Source organism: Habropoda laboriosa, unplaced genomic scaffold (assembly GCF_001263275.1).
Source record: "Habropoda laboriosa isolate 0110345459 unplaced genomic scaffold, ASM126327v1 scaffold333, whole genome shotgun sequence".
In the NCBI taxonomy this organism is placed as follows: Eukaryota; Metazoa; Arthropoda; class Insecta; order Hymenoptera; family Apidae; genus Habropoda; species Habropoda laboriosa.
This window is the reverse complement of record NW_017100500.1, coordinates 741,296-749,609: the sequence shown is the minus strand read 5'-3', so window position 1 is coordinate 749,609 and position 8,314 is coordinate 741,296.

The following is an 8,314-nucleotide window of genomic DNA, read 5'->3' as shown; positions in this document are numbered from 1 at the left end:
TGAGCAATAGGAGAATAGAGTCTACTTTTGCATCTATCCAGATTAGGGATCGTAGATAAATCGAACAAAATTTCAAATCAACCCTATATTTCACAGCCTCTTTTTCAGCTGTTGGATAGAACTGAGAGTTGCTGAAAAGACATGGCCAATGACATTACCGGTGTGTCCTTTCGTACGACAAAAATACTGTATCTGTAGAGTTTATTCGTGCGATAAAATGACAATTGACATTTTTCCGAGATATTCCAGCGTCAATGCCAAGCAACAATCTAATGTACACTTCTATTCGAGCTAATTAAATGACGTTCGAACAAGATTATTTCACTAGAGCACGGGGCATTAAACGGAACGATAAACGATGACTAACAGCATCTATCGAGGGAGGATTGACATTAAACTTTGTAGTCTCTTGGAGCAATCGACACATGCAGCTTCGTTCCCCATTCGTTATTATCTCCACACTTGGCTCCTCCGGACGCTGGTTTCCATTGTTCGCTGAATCTCCGGCGTGCAGAAAGAGTGCCAAGGAGATAGGGAGGAATGAGTTAGCCTCGCGTCAGTCCCTGATTTAACGCCCGCATTTCTATCCGACACTTTCCATAATCGCGGAACGAACGATGCTTCTTCGCGAAACGCTCGCGATACTTGTCATTAGTGTTGGTCGGATACGATTATTGTCGTTTCGCGGAATTGAAAAATTCGTTTATTTATTGCTCTATAAAGGACGCTGCACCCTGACGTGCTTCTCTGGCGCGTTTATTGCCAGATAAAATCGCTAAGTCGAACGAACTTTAAACAATTACGAGAACGTAGTTTCTCTTTTCATACAAGAATAAATTGCTGTTCCTTCTCTATTTCTCGGCTGTATCAAAAAATTGACGTTCTGAGAAATCTGTCGTTAGGCCATTTCGTTCTTAGAAATACAGCATTAATCTCCGTAAGCAGACATATCTTTTGACACTCCAAACTGGGTCCTTTAGGTTCAAATTTAATGTTTTTACTATTCTAGGTTTCCGAAAATTCTGAAAAAATTCTGACACACTTATCAAAGTCTCGACCATATTACAAAATCGTTCGTTAAGTCAAATATTTAAAACTTTTTTCGATAAACATAAAAGTTCATTTGGAAAAAATTTCACGTGGGTCAATAATGACCCAGATTCCCTGCAAAGGGTTAAATCTGCAAATTTTCATTGCATCGCAACGTTTTACAACTCAGTCCCTGCAATTTAATGCCAGAAAAGGCAGTTCTAAATTCAACGACTTACCGTTTCCACGATTCCTCGAGAAATCCCGACGAGGAGGAGAGTTCGAGAAAATTCCAACAGCTATTCCCACGATCTGTTGCGTTCGGCGTTAACGCCGAGCAACCGGCGTGGTACTTAGTAATAAAATGGTTAATACTCGATAAATCACGTGGGTGACGCGGCCACCAAGTGTGTCATCAATCGGACGTGGTTCGAAGAGGATTAAAACAGGGGGGAGAAAAAGAGGGGGACCGGTTTACCAAAGGTGGGCAATATCCATCGGTTCACGACCCCACTTTCGTTAACTGCTTTTAATTGCCCGGTAATTGAGATTAATGGAAAGGCATGCGGGCGCTCATGATATCACCCTCGGTGAATTAAAATTAAACCGTAGGACTTGAAGCCGCAAAAGAAACCGCCGCGCTCGTTTGCTTTGAGTTCGTCACGCGATCCACCGCGGTTCACGCGGGACCAAAGAAATCGCTATAAAACATCACGCCATAAAGCCTCGTCGTTTTGTCGTTCGTTTCGCAATTTCATGGCGTACGTACGCAAACTGAAAATGTTCACGTGCTGGGAATATCGTCGCTCGATATCTTCCCGCGATCTTCTTTCTCTTCCTTTTTTTCATATACGTTCGTTCCTTGTTGCGCAACTTGCGTAGTCAGTTGGTTGCATGCCGGCGAAATTGCTCCGTTATTACTTCATCTAGCTCAGAATGGTACCAATCGACGGCTTTTCGCGCGACACTCCGCGCGATCAATTTTAACGCTGCCTACTTTCGTATCGCGTGTTGCGTGCGACGAAGTAGATACGGTAATCTTTTCCGAGGTTCTTAGTTCAATCTACATAGCGATTTTATGTTTGGTGTTGGGAAATTTAAGTAGAAAATTCTCCCAAAATTGGAGATTTTAATTCTTTCGTTAAGTGAAATTGCACACGAAATTGCTTACGACGGAGAAAAACGACGAAGGATAGTCGTTCTTCAGGTTTGAGGAAAAATCAGAGAGTTTAGAAGAGATCATATTGTTGGACTTTTATTAGTGCAACTGAAACAGCGAAATGAATAATCGAATAGGGGAAAGAACGTCTCTGAAATGATCGTCAGGGATTGTTTTGAAAAATTTCGTTCCGGTGTGTTGTCAAAGGTAAAGAAAAAACGGTCGGCCAAATCGTTAATAGGATTCTGAAATTCTTCAACAATTCGGAGAATCTAATGTTTACCAAAACAACTCGACACACGTCACAGGAACAACAAGTGTGTTACTTATCGTGGCTAACCGTATAAATGAAAAAGAAAACAATACTTTCTTTCAGTCTTCCCGATGTGAAGCTACAATTTCATACTCGTATTAGCAGGCTGTCGATTTCTTGCAAATTCATATTTTCACGAATATAATTTAAATAATTGAAGCTAGCTTATTGAAGCTTATTTATATACTTTTGCTTATTACGCGCATTCTCTATATTTTTGTCCCTTCAAATTTGTCACAAACTTTTTATACTTTTTTAAAGTGTGTATAAAAGACACACGTTGCACCGAATCTGTTAAATAATCAGATTAGCAAACATTCAGGCGAGAAGTGTGTCTAAAACGAATCTCGCCCTAACATAAAGCAAAATGAAATTACTCGAAGGGATTCACGTGGTCGAAATCGCCTCGCGAATATTACGCATCTCAACTTTCCCATGAGTAGGTACTCACTCGGTGCAAACGCTATCTTTTTATTATATCCATATCTGCCTACTAACACGTACGTCGCGTGGGTGTGCCCATCGTTTCTTTGACTCGGACCAACCACACCGTTGTCCCCGTGTTTAGTATAGGTAGTTCGGGTGTCGCTTATTTCCTCTTTCACTCGTGCTCCTCTTAGCGCACCGACCGCCTCTCAAGGGTCCTCAAAATGGACCGAAATCTCGCATGGTTTTCACGAGTGGCGCTAGGACCACACGCGAATAAAGCTTGCCGCTAATTTCTAAAATTATCTCGATGTAAATTCGCACTCGATAAACTCTCCATTGATAAATTCAAAAGACCTCCTCCGTTCGCATAAACACAAGTATTACGCGACAACACTGGCAACGATATTTCATTCGAATGGAAAAAAATGTGAATAATTCAGCAAATATCCATGTAAATCATGTATAAAGTGAATAGAGAAACGAGCTCTATTGCTCGTTTTCCTACCTACATCCGACGGTATATTCATTGAAATCAATGAACAATACCTCATCTTAGCACATTGTCGAGCCTTTTTGCAAATAACCAATAAAGTAATAGCCTCTTTCATAGGTAACGATCAAGTTTAGCACACAAAGATCGGGGTTGAATCGCGGCCAGCACAGAGACAATACGCACTAATTTAGAAAATGTATTCGAACATCGGTTCATTGGCCGGTTAAGTCGAAATTCGCTCGAGTTAACGCGAATACAGGCTATTAGCACCAACACAGGTTTGAAGCAAAGCTACTCGAGACCCGTGACCCCGTGTTTCGCCTACGAAACATTGTGGAGTGCAAGGCGGGAACCCGTTCGAGTGGTAGACCGTGAGGCGACACATCGTGCTCTATTCACTCGAGATAGGGAAAAGATGTGTGTGTGTGTGTGTGTGCAACCGGTATATACAGAGTATATCCGTAGGAAACAGCTGAGAAGTGGAGAGAAGACGAGTGTTCCCCCGTATGATACATCCGCGAACGAAATTAATGCCCCAGGATTCCCGGTTCCAAGGACAGGGGCTTGTACGATTCGAGGACGGAACATTCTATCGCAACGGTGCCTCCTCTTGCATTCCGCCGATCAGCTCGCGATACGATAAATTTTCCGAGGCTACGCGACTCCGCGGTTCGTTGGGAAATAGTGGCCGCTTTTAAAGGTATATCGCGTTATCTTGGAAATGCGAGGAGGACGATTTTAATTGCGGCTCAGCTCTGTTCGGTGGTCGACTGCAACGTTCGTTGCGCGGTTCGAATGTTTCCAAGTATGTACTACTCGAAAGTTAAGAATTGCGTAGTAATTTCTGCGCAAATATGCAGATTTGAACAACTTGTTGACATATTCCAGGATGTTTTAATAAGTAGTGTCAAATTAATGTACATAGAGTATTCAGGTCATAAAAGCTGACTGAAACGCAAAGTCTGATTGTCAAGAATCGGATCGCAATTTCTTTGCAAATGTGTCAAATTTGAAGAATTTTCAAGTTTCAAGTTTAGTCTGAAATTGATACAGTGTATTCAGCAGGTGAAATAGAAGAGGAAAGTTCGTATGAACCCATGTCTGAAAATGATTTATTAAAGAGTTATAGGAAAGAAAAGAATCATCATCTGCTTCTAGGTTTCATAGCTCTGTGTAGTTGCTGATTGATAAATAAACGACTGACGTTTTCGGGTATGCCTGGTGTACTAAGAATTGTCATAAACACACTCTAAGTACGCTCTCAAAATACACAGAAACAATTGCCACTCGAGATAGTAATTTCTTTATCAATAAGCAACCATATACAGACCTCCGAAACCAAGAATCAATGGACGATCTTTTTATTGTTTGCAACTTTTTCATAAATCATTTTCGGACACGTCTTCACATGATCACTTTCCACCTACGTCACCTGCTGAGCACACGCTATCAATTTGACCCGAATCTCGAAACCGCCTGCACAACAGTGACATTATCGTAAAATGGATTTTCCTGTTAAACAGATGACGTTGTTTGCTCCGAGACGCGACGAAAAATGTGAAGGAAAAGAGACTGGCGCAGCTTGTAATCGTAGGTTCGTCAACCTCCAGACATTCCGATGCTGGAACGCCAAATACTCGAGAGGGTAAGTGAGTACCTACCGGATTCGAGTTGCTGGAGTAGCAGCAACAAACGGAGAGCACCGCGGAGAGCCTAGAGTTCGCCTCCGAGGGGGAAACGTTTTGGGCGCATGTCGAAAAGCCCGGCGCCTCCTCCGTCGTCGAACACCCACGCCCGTTCGTAGCGTGTACTAATGCGACGGTAGCGTACGCGCTCACGCGCGTGCTTATGCGTGCACGGCGAGGAGAAACAACCGCGGCGAAGAGAGTGCAGCGAAGGGACGCATACACGTATCGCATTGACGAGTTCCCGCCCGAGTCGGCGGTTGGCCGTTGCTGCCTTTGGCAGCTCCTCGTCTCTCCCAGGTAGCCTGTGCGTGGCAGAGAGAGAGAGAGAGAGAGAGAGAGAGAGAGGTAGTCGCGGCGCCCGAGTCAGAACGTGACGAGGGACAGGCGGATAAGGACGGAGATAAGGGAGCGTGGGAGAGAGATAGGCCGCGGGAGCGAGAGAAAAAAAATGCAAAAGGGAAAAAACGCGGAGAGAGAACGGAGGAGAGAGAAAGAGAGAGTGGGAAGGGAGAGAGAGATAGGAAGAGACGGAGAGGCGAGATGTTGGCGAGAAGGTAAGTCGCTGAAGGAGAGTAGAGGACGGATGGAAAACACGAAGGCTCGAGAAGAAGAGAAGTGGCGGAAGGAAGCGAGCGAGAACCGTTGCTACAAAGAGAGATTACAGAAAGAAGAGGAGAGAGAACGGTAAAAACGAAGGAAAGTAACAAATGCTGTGCGGTCGGTAAAAGGGTGAGCGAGGGGGTTGGGTGGGGGGTTGAGAAAAGCAGAGGAAAAAAGAGGAACGGACGGAAAGAGTAAAGGCAGGAAAGAAGAGGAACGGTAGAAAAGGGACGGAGAAAACGCGTAGAAAAGGAACACCATAGGGGAGTGAAAGAAGGCGCGAGAGAGAAAGAAAGAGGGGTAGAGCGCTCGTATGGTCGGCTTGCCGCCTGCCGCGTAGTAGTAGCGTGCCGAGCGAGCAGCAAGCAGTGCCGAACGTCGTCGTCGTTTCTCAGTGTCGCCGCGGCGGTCGTGCCAGACGGTTCTCTCATAGGTAGTTTTTCGTGGTGTGCGCGCAGCGTCTCGTCCCTTTTCGTTTCGTTCCGTTCCGTTTCGAGCCCGTCAATTTGGTGCAATGTACGATTCGCTGGATTAAATTGGATTAAATAGACTTACGTACAGCCGGTGCCTGTTGGATTATTCGACTTCGTACGAGGCTCCCGAATCGCTGCAACGACAACGGATCATCGTTGAGAAGCATTTCGGGACAAATGAATTTTCGAACGTCTTGTCCAGGGATAACCAACGTTCAGTGTTTTGTGACAACGTAAACGACTTTATCGAGAGACCCTGTACCTCGTGACGGTGCACCTGTCTACGAGAGGATCGTGGTTGAAAGCCCGCGTAAACGAGGTAAACGCCATTACGAACCGTGTGTCGCGAGTTCGAAAAGTGTAACGTCGTTGCACGCCACCACGTGCATCACCGGCGCCACCGCAGGCTGAATTTTGAATTTCGCGCGACACACACACCGGTGTCCCTCCGCTAAGTTCATTGCCGTGGCGTTTTCTCAAGTGAAAAATCGTGGTTATTGGTGGCAATTTCTCTCGTGGCCGTGGAACACACGGCGGGTGGCACATTGTAGCGTGTCTCGCGCCGCGTTTGTACAAGTGGATTTAACCTTGCGACCGAACACGTGGATGCATGCCGTCCTGTCGACGACGCCGTGCTTCTGAGCGGCGAAGCTGTCTGCACGAAAATTCCAGGTAAACAAGACGTTTCGACATTCCGACTTTCGTTGTTGTGGTCGATGTGTCCTCTTGTAGACGATACATATATCGTGTATCGGGCACGGTAGCGTTCACAGTTCTACGAACGATTTCGTTTCAAAGGCACTTGAAATCCACGAAATGTTTACGTGCCGACTAGCTTATAGGTTATGCGTATTAGAAAAAAAAATTTTGTTTTTCTGTACTTCTTACTAGAAACGAGGTTTACAGTGAATAGACGAGTAACAATGAATAAAAACGAATAAATACGCAGTATTATACTTTAATACTAAATTTTCTGAAAACATCGTTCGTTCGAATAAATATGGACGCCTGTCAGTCACGAAATATCGAAGTACGCTACGAACGTCATTTATTTCGACGTCAATTAAAAGAAATTCGAAGGAGTGTAATATTTATTTACCGTGATACGTTTTTATTGAATCGTTTCGAGACTCTCGCACACGTTTTACTCGCCAAGCTGTCAAACGTGGTTCTGTAGAGTCTCGAAATGTGACACTGATAATCGTATCGACCTAACCCAGACCTAACCTAGATTATTAAAACGATTTATTTCGAACGTTGCGAATATCTTCCTAAAATCGATCGTGGATCGTTGTACGCTACAATTTCAGCGTTATTTACGTTTGACACTCGACGCTATTCCAGATCGTTATCCTAGATAACGATCGATGTATTACTCTTATCCCTAGCTTCGTTATCATCTGACATTGGCGTTACGTGAATATTACTATCGCGATAAAATCAGCGTTATAAATCGTAAATGACATAACTTATTCATTAACCGAAACGAACGGTGTATATCGTTGAACAGCTGTTAACAGTATTTTCCTGATTATTATCTGAAATCGACAATGAAAATTCTCGCGAATTAAGTATCGATGACTATCGTAGTAGCGACCATTTTACTTCCTATAAATGTCCATTCCAAGTAAATAATCCATTCACTACGTGAATCATCCAACAATGTTATAATACACACGAGTAAACGTAATTTCTCCTTGATCTATCTTAAAATTCTTTATTCAGCGTACGCTTCGTTTACGATATTACATTATTCTTTATTGAGTAATCTCGCAGCAAATACACATTGATATGCGCAATGCAAAACGGAATCCGTCGCGCAGTGTCACTGCATCGAGAAGTCATCTCGATTGTATAACATCGCTCTTCATTATTCGAACAATAGCGAATTCTAATTTTTCTGCAGCTGCATAATTGCCCTACGAGGCGGCAGCTTCTAAGCGTGAACGTAGCCATTTTTGTATTCTCGTGTACGGGGAAAAGCAGCGAAATACGCCGAGTTTACTCGAAGCTTCTCAAGTAGGTCAGTTCTGTTGATTTTTATTATCGTCGATTTTTAAATGCACTTCGTTCACCTGAAAAATTACGATCACGATTTCCTTATCTCTCTTAAAATATTTGTCTGAAATC